Raw genomic sequence first — 13508 nt, 5'->3', positions numbered from 1 at the left:
ACTAGAACAAGCTGTACGGAAATTAACTAATTCGAATCGTCCTATTCAAATGACATTGAAAATTATTAAGCATGACAGCACAGTTTCGGAATTTACACCCGAAACGATTCATGTGTCTTAAAGACGTCTAATTCATATTAATGTAAAAGGAATTCATGTCAAAGATTCTTTGTCAAGCCAAGAAATTAATATTTATAAACAAAATTCCGAACGAAAGTTTTACGTCGTGTTTCCATTGATTTGTTTAGTATAAATAAATAGAAAATAAATCATGAAAAGATGGGGTAAAATAAAACACAATAGCTGAAACCCTTTAAATTTTTCACGAAAAGTTTCAGTTGTCGTCTATATAAGCAAGCATATGTTCCAATTACTGCATGATGTATTTTCGATAGATTCGAGAACTCCAGCAAATAGAGGCTATTAGATTTTATCCATAGAAAATATATTTCATTTTTAAAGCATAACTACTAAAATGAAGCATACTATCTAAAATCATTCAAATTTTTAACAAAAAGTTTCAGTTCAAATCTATTTTAAACAACCATGTGTTCCAGCTACTGCATGATATACTTTCGATACATTTCACTTCCGCGGCGGCATGAAATTTTAGAATGAAAGTTATTAAATTTGAACCATGATATAGAAAAAAATGATATTAGATTTTAACCATAGAAATAAAATATAATATTTTAAGATAATGAAATAAAGGGGGGAAATGAACACATCACCTAAAATCACTTATATTTGTTACAAGAAGTTTCATTGGAAATATGTGTTAGACAACCATACGTTTCAGTTACTGCATGATCTAAAATCTATTTGTTTTAAAAAATTTTACTCCAGTAAATGAAGGCTATTGGATTTTAATCATAGAAAGAAAATTTCCTTTTCAGAGGTAAATAAGGGGGGGAAATGAAACATATTACCTGAGATCATTTTAATTTGTAGCAAAAAGTTTCTTTTGAAATGTTAGACAACAAGTTTCAATTACTACATGATTTAGAAATGCTTATGTTTTGAAAATACAACTCCATCAAATGAAGGTTACTGGATTTTAATCATCGAAAGTAGATTTCATTTATTTCTGAAGGTAAATTTTCTTATTATTATTATAAACGTCGTTGAACAGCCGACCCAATTTTTGGGTTTACGACTACTAATGTTCAACTCCGTAGCCTTGTAATTTTGAACCCAATCCAGAAGACAAGGAAACTTCTGGATCAAATATTAAGAGAAATTTGCCTTCGTGGAGGACTTTTTGATGGAACTTACCCGCATTTGCGTTACATGGAGAGGAACACCAAATAGAACCTCCCACGGTTAGCCTGATTGCAAGGGGACTCTAACCCACGATCCCTCTACCACTGAGGATATTTCACGTCAGCACTGTGGTCGATGCTAACCGGATGCGGATACGTATCGACCAGCTATCGGCGGGATTCGAACCCGGTTCACCTCATTGAAAGGCGAACACTCTATCCCCTGAGCCATCACGGCTTTTTTCTCATTGTCGAATATAAAAATTCTTTTTCGTCTATAATATAATCTGACTGGTTTTGTCTCCTTATCTAAAAAACTGACATTAAAAGAAATGTATTGTAAATGCTTAAAAATAATTTTTTTTATTTAACTTCAGTGTTTAATAAAATGAAATATATGTTAATAGTTGATACCGAATTCTTACCAACAAGTTTTCGTTTTATATCGATTTATTGTATGTTTATTGAATATTGCATTCATCTAATTATTGTACCTAACTTTTCCCTTTTCTTAGAATAAATGTTAGATATCATTTTCATTCCTCCATTCATATCGTGTTTCGAACTACATATTGATAAAAATGTTCTTATAAATACATAGTATAATGTGATAAAATAGTTTATATTCACAAAAAGTTTAATTTTTCTTGCATTATTTGCAGTGTTTTATTGCCTTTCCCCCCGACATATGTGACAATATAAAGCACTACTACATCTTTAATTTTTGATATTTTTGTAGCATAAAGATATCGTTTAGAAACAAAAACAAATTTATTTCAGTGGGAAAAACGCAAGACTAAAACTGTGAAACAATTGAGGCTGTCAAAGCTTGAAGACGGTACGTAACATTTTTACGAAAATAAGTTTTTTGTTGGTCTTGGAATATCAATCACCGATTATCAAACACCGAGAAATTTTCCAGACTACCTAAGAAGAGAATCCTACAATTTGGAAGCAATTAAAACAATCTTTCTCCAATTTACGCAGTTTTTTTGGTTTTTCTCGAAAGTGTAGATTTGTAACATATCCCCTTTTAAAATTGGCCGCATCAAGTGTATGTTTGTGCGTGGAAAATTGAGAGCGAAAAAGGAAGATATAGTAAATTTTAATACTAATTTCAATTGTTTCTTTATATACCAGCAAAGAAAGAATGGCGTAAAAAGTTAGTTTACCTCAAGACTGGCTTTAAAAAAGTACAAAAATAAATAAATAAATAAAATAAATAGGTGAATTATATTTAAGTTCATTGGAATCACTGCATTTTTTTAAAAAAATACCTTTGTAACTTTCTTTTATTTTTATACTATTTAGTTTAAACAGAACTAAAGCGATTTGCTACAAGTCTATTATTAATACTTTACAGAAGCGATATCTGTACAAAAAAATTTTAGTTTTTCAATATCTATTTTTGACAGTAATTCAAAGCTTTTAATCAATTTTTTGTGAACAAAATTAAGATTATTATTATTTTTGCTGTTTTCCGTATGTTTTACAGACGCAAGTTTCGTATAAATGAAAACTAAAATATTTTATTTCTTGTTTTCTTAAAAGCTCCTGGTTTCACTTACCTAATTGAAAGTTATTATTCTTAAGCATGAAATCATTACCTAATGCTTTTAAAAAAAATTCTTAATCATAAATTTGTTTCGAAATTGTAGTTTTTTTTTAAGATTTTTAAAAATTTGTTTGCTTAAGCATAATATGGACCAATGAACTTTATTAATAAAAAAGTGAAACAATTTTATCAAAAAATTCATTAACAAAAATAAAACAAGTTAACAGTTAACTAAAATAAATTAACTATTTCCTATTGTGGAAGAGTTTCGGTCATATACCTGCCCAAACAATTTTGCCTTTGTCCCCGATTAGAATCCTCTACTTCATTAGAGCCACTTAAATGGACAGCCCTAGGTGGGCCCTGGAGATTCGCAGAACTTTATACCAAGCTGTCCAGTTCTTGACCAAGCACTTCCAATTTAAAACTTTTATAGTTTTTAAGTAATTTTCTAAGCAGTAGTACCATCTACGTCTTGGTCTTCCTCTTTTTCTAGTGGTGATTGGCTTGACCAAAAAGATCTTTTTTGTAGTTCGAATATTATTTATTCTTGTCAAATGCCCTGGCCGTTTTATCTTTTGAATAGCAATATATTTTATTGTGTTGGGATCTTTAAACAATACGCAAAACTCTATGCTTGTCCTTTTTCACCATTGAGTTTCATTATGATTTACTTACCTATAATTTATAAAACACTAACGTGAATATTGTCGAAAAACCCATTTTGTTTAATAAAAATAACAAACTTTCAATTAAACATATTTAGTATTGGGGTAGACATTTTGGTAAACTTTGTTCTCCTAATTTCAGTTTTGCCAGCTGTATGGTTTCGCTATCTTAAAATTTTCATCTCATGTACAATATAAAACCGTCCTGCGCGGCGTTTCGAAAACTCCTGTTTCGAGCACAGACAAACCAAAACCAGAAATCTTCCTTCAGAACGTAGAACTCCTGTCTCAGAGCAAGTTCATCCCGATATCGGTCCCTGCCCTTCAACTGACGTCTACCGCTAGATGGCGATAGCTGACATTCTATAAAGAATTCCACTTCTTCGCCGGTGGCCGACATTTCCAACTTACGTTTTCCCTCAGACTTGCCATTCGGGCTCTGGCGATTGGCGAGAGTAGGGGAGATATCGCCAAACTCGCAAAAACTGCGAATAGCGAGAGTTTTAGAGAGAAAAGTACCTTTCCCTGTGAACTTGACAGGGTTCGTCAGAGGTGGGTTTTTGTTTGCAGGTCGTCTCTGTCGAACTTGACATTTTTTGCTTATTTGCGTTGTTGTGAATGGGAAGATAAAGTGCTAAAAAAAAAAAGGGTTTCCTTTTAATGATGCTAAAAAGGGTTGAAAAAAATTGATTCTATTGGAAAAGGCTAAAAAATAATATTTTGTGTTTTTTTGCTTCTGTGACCCTGCTGCTATTGTGCTTCGAACATCATTCATTCTTATGGACTACAAAGACTGATTTTGAGATAGGGGGACTTGAATACTTTTTTAAGGTAAGTTATTTATCATCATTTATTTCGTTTGGCCAGCTCCTGCACCTGTGGGTTGTTAAAACTGATTTTTCGCTCCTCTTGCATTGTTGCGAGGAACTTTTTCCTACTGTGTGATAAATTAGACAGTGAAATGTCTGTTTTATTTCATTTATGGAACTAGTAACAATGTTTTTTTGGATATCAGTTACTAAGTTGTTTAACTCCGTACGGGACGGGAGAATTAAGTTATCAGGCTGTTTCAGTTAAAATAATTTTTAGATAAATTTATCGTTTGAAAAATACGTTTATTATAATTTTTTTTTTATCCTGATTAAAAATGTTTTTTTTTTCAATTAGCAAAAGCTTGATACATTTTTCAGTACCATAAATTTTTTCCAGTTCTTTGCTATTCAACATTAAAAAAAAATCACTAATTTTACTTTTTTTTCTTTCTATTTTGACCTTTTGCAATTAATTAAATATCTGTTTTAATGATGATGAAATTTTCGTAAAATAAAGTTGCTCGATTAAAAGTTGGCATAAGCGTGAATTGAGTTATCAGGTTGTTTCATTAAAACGTTTCCTTTTATCTGTTTTTTTGAATTATTTTGAAATATTTTTCAAAGTTTACTGTAAATATTGGTGATCTTTACATTGGAAACAATGAACTTATAATACGTTTTATTATACAGATTCAAAAAATTTCGTAGTAGGGAATACTTGTTATATTTACCCGATTTATTAATATTCTATATTTTATAAGATTCTTATTTTCTTCTATTGTTTTTCCCTTTGGTTTAAAAAAATTTTATCACGAAAAAGTTAGCACTATTTAAAGTTGTCTATAATTATATTTTTTTAACGTTCCATTAAACTATAGAATTTGTTTCGGTCAAATAATTTTACTAAAAATATAGGCATTTTTTTTTTTTTGTTCTTTAATAAAGGCACTGTTTTCTTTTAGTTAAAAAAAACTTTTTTGTCTGTTTTAAGAATTTGAAAAAATAATTCTTATTTTTGTTACTATTAATGCGATATTTCTTCTTAATATCTATTTAAAACTTATCCAAATGAAAGATGTAGGAAAATATTTCTAACTTCGTGTTACTTTTATTTTTGTTTTCTTCATTTAAAAAATTTCCATATAAAGAAAAAAAAATTTTTTTTATAGAAAAAATATTGTATTTTGTCTGATTTTAAAGATTTTGATATTTCATAATCAATAACAGTTAATCATAAGAATATTTTTCTTCTAATTATAAGGCGATAATATTTATTTCCGTATAATAAATTAATAATTAGCGTTTCGCCACCAAAATGTTCATATTTTTTGGATAAATTATTTATATAATATAAACGCACCATTAACGTATTTTATTGCATGTTAATTAAAAACACGAAATGCATCGCTAAATAAATCATTATTGCGTGATATTTGTATCAATTTAAATTACTTTTCTTGTTTTTAATAAGTTTCCTCAGCCGCGCATTTTGTAATTACGATATTTTAATTTGGATATGGCAAATATATAGATTGCCACTCATAATTTGAAAACGTTTTGAATAAAGTACACTTTGTTTTATGATTAAAATCTTATAAGAGTTTTCGATTAGTTTTCTTGAGAATGGATCGATACATTGATTTTTGTTAATGACTTTGCTTTTGTATCATTTTATTCGATTGAATGGATGACATCTCCTTATTTGATTCGTTTTATAGAAAATGGTTTCTTATCTTGGTATACTTTACTATTATTACTACTTAATATGTATCTTCTGATAAACCTCTCTTCAATTTTGCAAAAAATGATCCCGTATTCGTAAAAAAATCCCAAATTCCTGTGGTCTTTCCAAAAAATTTTAAAATTAGCGAAAATTCTTTTCATAATTGCAGTATAATCGATTTTTTCTGTCATTATTTTGTTTTTAGCATTAGTTTATGCGAAAAAAGCAAAAAAATTCTAATCGATTTTTTCTGTCATTATTTTGTTTTTGGCACTAGTTTATGCGAAAAAAAAAATTTTTTTTTTACATCAGTGAAAATAATAATACGCTTGAAATACTTAGTTCCTTTAAAAGCATTTGAAATAACTGATTATATTGAATCACGTTTTCAAAAAATTTTTACATCTGTAATACATCGACATTGAACTTAATGTTTCTTTAACTCAAGTTTGTCCGAGTCCATTGTTTTAAAATTAGGAATAAATAATATCCTTTTTAAAAAAAATGTCAATTAAAAGGATTTTTCTTCTTTTAACTTTGTTTTCATTACGATGAAGTTACGTATTAGTTGTTTTTAAATTACAAAGACTCCTTTTGCGTTCCTAATATAGAGAATTATAAAAAAAAAATAACAATCTTAATTACAAAAAAGGAAAGAAAAAAATCGTCAATACTGACATAAACAATGTGAACAACAAAAACCTTTTGTTTTCTTCATTCCTCTGTGTTTTGACAAATTGATTTTGAGACTAATTATACAAACTTTCGTTGTTTTGTTATTTTAATACAGAGTATAACAGAAACTAAGACCATTTACTCTATTATTGTAAAAACTAAGTCCATTTACTTTGTTATTGTAAAAGCTAAGTCCATTTATTCTTTTTGCTCAATAGTTTTTAATTTCTGTCCGGTTTCAGTTTTTTTTTTTTTTTTTTTTTTTTTTTTTTTTTTTTTTTGTATATCACTACCTGTTTTTGTTTAAATTGTTCATGGGATAAATCAGGATCCGAATTTCGTAGCATAAATATTGTTTATAGATAATTGTTAGGTACTTTATTTTTATTCTTTTGATCATTGCATATTTACTTTTACCGTCGCGTGTAAAATTTTGAGTTGACATTTCGTCCTTTGACTTGTAAAAACAGAAAGGGGGGAAAACTCGTTGTTTTCCGATTTCCACGCCATACTCACTTTATTTATTTCATCGCTACTATTTGTTTTTCCTGCTCCAGTGTTTTTGGTTTATAGAACGCGAAATCTTCTCAAGTGTGACCTATGTGTGACACTATGAGAATCAAGCCGTGGGAATCGAATACTGTCACTGTTTGAAATTTGTTGACATTATTTCCTGCGTTTATTTATATATTATTTTTCATATTTTGTTTTGTTCATTCATTATTTACCTATTGGAATTTACTGTATTTGTTCTAAGTACAATGAAAAAATTGGTTGCTCTCGAATAAAAAAACTTGCGCTTGAGATTTGGAATAAAAAAGAGAAGTTTATTTTCTTTTGATTCGAGTTTCCTGTTACTTTTTATGGAAATTTTCCCATTTTCATGTGTTTTTTTTCTCTCTCCATTGCATGTCATTTTATGCGTGTTTTTTTTCCAACTCCGTTCAGAAGTTTTTGAAAAATTCGGTATATTATATAAATTTAAGCTTACAATGATAAAATACAACTATAAGTAGATTATCAATATTACTGCTATTATTATTTACTGCTATTATATATTTACTGCTATTATAATATCTTATAATAATAAGATGTTACTATATGTAGATACAGTTCAAAATTATTTGAAAGTATTATAAATATATAGCTTTATATTCATTTAAATTTATGCATTGCTAACAGGCAACTTTTAATTATTTTTTCCTTTTGTGACGTTTAAAGCACAAGAGTTTTTTTCTTAAGTTATTTCTTGCTTTATTTAGAATAATAAAAATGATTTATTATAATGATATATTATAATTAAAAAAATTATAATGCAATTATTTATAATGATACGTGGCAGAAATAGTATTTTAGTCTTATTACAAATTTTTATGCTTTGTATGTTGTGGAAATTACTAATAATTGCGTCTCCCCAAAGAAATGCTAAGTAGAAATGACAATTTTTTGTATTATTATAATTACTTTGTTTGTTCTTTTTAACCGCAATCGATTTCAGTTGCAGTTAACTGCCATTGTTTCAATTTAAATTATTTTCGTTGAAGAATACTTATTTCAATTATCAGAACATTATCGCTCAATACAGCTAATAGAACCTTTTACATTCTTCTATGAAATTTATAAGTCACACCTTAGCAAACATTAAGAAAAGCTGTTAGATTTTTCATTAAACCTTTTAAGTTTTGTTTTGGTTTTAACGTGGGATTAATTATTTTGTCATTTAATAATTACGGAAATCTTCAAAAATATCATTGATTGATAAGAACAAATACACGATTTTTAAATTTTTTTATGCGTCATTTATTGTTTTCTGAATAATTTTTATATCATTGTAAGCCGTTCATATACTCCAGACACAATTTTGCGACAATTTATTAATTTGTATTTGTAATTCGTATTTATTAATTCGTCGTACTTTTCATTAAAACCTTTGAGATTTGTTTTGGTTGTAACTTGGGATTCATTATTCTGTCATTTAATAATTACGAAAATGTACAAAATTATCATTGATTGATAAGAACATAACATACAATATTTCAATTTTGTTAAAAGCATTATGCATCATTTATGTTTATATCTTTGTTAGTTCCCCTCAAGTCATTCAAAGGCAATTGTTATTGCGACAATTTATTAATTTGTACAATTTTTTAGTGTATTTTTATTGCTACAACAAACATTCGAGTACCTATTAAGTTAATTATTATATCCATTTTTGATTGATAAGTAGTTTTCTTTAACAACAATTTTCATTTCCGACAAAACAGGTTTCTACTTTTGACCAATTTGCTTATCAATCTGAAACAATTTTAGATACATCTAGAAATTGTTATTCTTTTTTTGATGACCGATTTTATTTTAAACAAACTCCGTCCTTGTCAAATTTAGGATTGAAAATTATTTCAATTTGATTCGGATTGACAGTTTCTTTTATCAATTCCCTGTCATTTTCTTCATTCATATGGGAATTTCAAATTGAAAAATTAATATCGCAAAATATGACTTACAGACGGGTAGAAGAAAAATTCTATTGTAGAAAAAAAGATTTACTTGGTAGACAGTTTTCGTCAAATCATCTATGATTGATGTCTGGACAGTTCCTCTCCCTCTCCCCCCCATAATTTATTCGACCCTCGAAAGAGAAAAGAACAAAATTCAATACACACACATTCTAATACCAGCAGATGATTGATTTAAATTTCTTATACGTTGATCAAACGGATTTTGAAAAACGGAAGAAAAAAATGAAGATTAAAGCTTGTTTTCTAAGCATTTATGGTAAACAGAGGATTTAGCTCCGAATTCTGGATGGATGATAAATATTCACATGGTTTAATTTTTGACTTTTAAATGGGCGGGACAGCTACATCTTGTTGCTATGATGATATTAATGCGTAAAATGTTGCGGATTTCATTTGTGAAAACTAAGGTTATTTGGAGGCATCATCCTCAAATTCCATTTTACCGTTTAAACCATTTTTGTTCTAAAATGTTAAACCGTAATTTTTACAGTATTATAAATTTAATGGGAGTAATTTTGCGATAATTATTATTGTAAAATTAAAGGTATATCAGATTTTTTGCTCCTAAACATGTTGCCGTAAGAAACTACCGGCACTCAGAGTGCAGGTATTTTTACTGTAATTTGATCCGGAATTTTTTACAGTGTATGCGATAATTGAAACAAGCAATTTCTTTTTTGTAAAATTTATTGATTTAACTGAAATTTTTTTTTTCTTAGAAAATTTATGACAAATAGGAAAATTATTTCAAAATTCTATTTAATTTTTATTTGAAAATTTTCTTATCGGCTTGTTTATTTATAACAGAGAATTAATAATAAGTAGTCGCCTATCTGGTATTTATTTTATGCTTTTAAATTCACGATATTTAACCTTAATCTGACGTTAAAAACCTAAAAATAATGCGCGTGCACATCAAAACACAATATTTTTAAAAACTAATATTCGTGAATTATTGATTTTTTTTATACATAAAATGTTATGATCGAAGGAATAAAACACAGAAATAAAAGTTTTAAGCGATAGATTTGATATTTTATTTAAAGCAGGAACTTATTTCATATTTTTGTAGGTTTTTATTTGTCAGAAAGAGTTAATAATAAATGCTCGCCTTTGTGGTTTAATATTATACCTTTAATTGCGCGGTATTTAAGCTAAATCCTGTTATGTTTGTAATAATGCATTTTAAATTTATTGAAATGAGGGATGAAAAAAGAATTTGAAGAATTTAGTTCACTTTGGTATAAAACATTTCCTTCAATTCTTCTGTTTATTGATCAGGGAGAGTTAATATTTTTTTCCTTTGCGGTTTAATATTATTCAAAATGCACGGTATTTAAGCTAAATCCTGTTATGTTTATAATAATACACGGATTTACTGCTAACCACAATATTTTTTAAAAATAATCTATTCCTGTATAATCCAATATAACAAGCAGTTTGTTTTTGCACTGTTATGCGCCAATTTTCCATAATGACATCCCCAGAAGCGATAAACAATATGCGCATTTCCAAGTGCATGCGGGTAGTAATTTCCATTCCCTGAAATAGGATCTTTCACGAAAGGTTTTTAGTTTTGTCAAAGGTTTATCCTTTGCCGAAGCAAAGTAATCAATCAACTCTTGAGATAAAACCTTGGGGCGTAATGGCTGTGTAATTTCCTTAACTCCTTATCCTAAGTGGGGAAAAATAATCCCAAAATATTTCCTGACTAAGTTCTTCTGGTGACAGAAACTGGAAACCGTTAAGGTTTGCATGCAGACAGACTGACCGTCGACCACCCTGGGATAAAACCCTCTTGCTGGACACGTTTTGCAATTTCGTTTCGCTAATCCCAATGGGCTCCCTGCTGTGAATTATTCTTCGTTTATTTTCGCTCAAATTGGTAAATTTCCTGAAAATGCACGAAAAAAAAAAAAGGACCACACTTGTGGAACTGTCATCGTGTTTTCATTTTTATGGATTGCATTGAAGGAAATAAATTAATTTACCACAGTTTACGTAAGCAGTTCCCAGGTTCTTATGTGCAACGTAATCCCTTGGAACACCATCTTGATTCGACGTGACGCTGGGTTTTTTTAGGTAAAGATTCGTGAATTATTGCGTTTCGCTGTAACTTTTATTCTTATTTTTCTAAAGAACGTCCTGATTTTAATGAATTATTACTTTCGTCTTAGTGGAAACTGCAATAGGTATTTTTAAGTCTTTCCTCTAATTTCATAATTTTGATCATATTTCATATTATTGCGTTCTTTTAACACAATTTTCTCGTGATTTATTAGGACAGAAAGACTAATATCGCTATATCCTTATAACATAATAATTATCAGGATAGTATCGTTATATCCTTATATAATATGTAATTATTACGAAATAATTATTAAGATATAATTATTAAGATATAATTATTAAAATAATATTAAGATATAATATATAATTATTAAGATATAATTATTAAAGTAATATTAAGATATAATATATAATTATTAAGATAAAATAAGTTACATACTTATAATATATAGTAATAAGTATAATTTATAATTACAAGAATAATATCGCTATATCTTTTATGATATCTACTAAGAATAATATCGTTTGTTTTAAAATTTAACAATAAGTTGTATAGTTTGTTATAGAAAAGTGTTATGCGTATTTTATTAATCCTTTAAATATATACTTAAAATATTGAAAAAAAAAATTTTTTTTTCTCCTAATGGTATATTCACTTGACTTGGATTAATTAAAATTCTCCAGTTATTTAATTAAATATAAAAGAATAAAATTCTTAGTTAATTATAATTAGCTTAAATAAAGAGAAAATTTAAATAGCGAAAATAAATTTAATGGACTATCTACGTTTCCGCCTAACCTTCAAAAGATGAAACATAAAACACTTTTTGAATAGCTGGTTTACTTTGATAAATTAAGAATGAATTGGTTTATAGAATTTGGTAGTTAAACTGTAAATTTCTGTAGTATTAGAGAACAATAGTTTCTGTAGGAAAGTTTCGAAATTATTATGTTTTTTAACAGAAATTTTTTACAGTGTATCTATTAATATATATGTTTTTTTTTTCATTAATCATGAGTTGTATAATTATGTATTTCTCACATTGTTTTTGAATTTTAGTATGCTTATCTCTATTATGCATTTGTTCTTCGTTTTTTTATTTACTATTAAAATTAAAAACTTTCGTGCGCTGTAGCTATACGTCACATAAACGCTATTTTCTTACGCACATTATTTGTTCGTTTTTTTACTGGTTAATGACAAAATTAACGTTCTTTTTAACATTTCTATTGAAATATTGCATGATTTGCTCTTTTGATTTATATTTGCGTGTTGAATGTATTCATGTTACAAATCTCATTATAACATTTGAATTTCCATAGCCTTTTTTGCTCATCTTTACGTTAGACACACCCGAATATGGTAAAAAAATGGTAAAAAGTAAAGCGTTATGACTATTATACACGCATATCTTTAAAGGATGTATTGAAAGTTTCGATGCATCTGTCATTGTTTCCACTTAACTATGCATGTTAAAACATACAATTACGTGTGCGCAGGAATTGCTTAACATGTATTGTTTTGTTCCTTAACAAGTATTCTAGACTGTAACAAGAATATAGATAGTTTAATTTTTTATTTATGTCTAATATATCATAAAAAGCTGTACATATCGATGTACTTCGTATACTTTATGTACGGTACAGATTTAATTTATGGTTACATTGTAAAAATAATGCTTGCGATCAAGTTTTAGTGTATTACTTTAAATAATATAATTTATAACTAAACTGTTACAGAACCAATAGCGGTAGCAGGGGGTGGGGGGCATAATAGAATTTATCTCTGCTATCTACGAATTTCTAAAAACAATGTAGAGTATTTTATTTTATAACCGTCGTTGAACAGCCGACCCAAATTTTTAGGTTTACGACTACTAATGTTCTACTCCTTAGCCTTGTAACTTTGGACCCAATCCAAAAGACAAGGGAACTCCTGGATTAAAATAAGGAGAAATTTGCCTTTGTGGGGAGGACTTTATACCCAACTTTTTAATCGCGTAATTAACCCTAATTTATGTTACGTGGAGGGGAAAATCACGAAAACCTCCTACGCTTACCCTGACGACAAGAGTCTACCACTGAGGATATTTTTTCGCCATATACAGTATTAAAGAATTATGAATTTTCTGGAATTCATTTGTAATTGCTTTGTTATCTAATAAAATAATGATTAAGTATTTCTTAAAAAAAAAAAAAAAACACGATAAATTTTTTTTTAAAC

At 28.1% G+C, this 13508-nt stretch overlaps 1 protein-coding gene and 1 long non-coding RNA gene across 2 annotated transcripts in view; one reads left to right on the top strand and one right to left on the bottom strand.

Annotated features, from left to right (window-relative positions):
• LOC147808208 (uncharacterized) overlaps positions 1–13508 on the bottom strand; it is a 306815-nt gene that overhangs the window by 67915 nt on the left and 225392 nt on the right. The gene's annotated exons all lie outside the window — the stretch shown is intronic.
• The window catches only part of LOC107454132 (toll-like receptor Tollo), a 201647-nt gene continuing 191892 nt past the window's right edge, over positions 3754–13508 (top strand). The window contains exon 1 of the mRNA XM_087166169.1: positions 3754–4316. The gene's annotated coding sequence lies outside the window, so the exon portion shown is untranslated. The remainder of the gene's footprint in view (positions 4317–13508) is intronic.

This window comes from Parasteatoda tepidariorum, chromosome 6 (genome assembly GCF_982258835.1).
Source record: "Parasteatoda tepidariorum strain Cologne lab strain chromosome 6, Ptep-v5.0, whole genome shotgun sequence".
NCBI classification, from domain to species: domain Eukaryota; kingdom Metazoa; phylum Arthropoda; class Arachnida; order Araneae; family Theridiidae; genus Parasteatoda; species Parasteatoda tepidariorum.
Note: the sequence above shows the minus strand (reverse complement) of the source record. Positions and strands in the feature narration are given on the sequence as shown.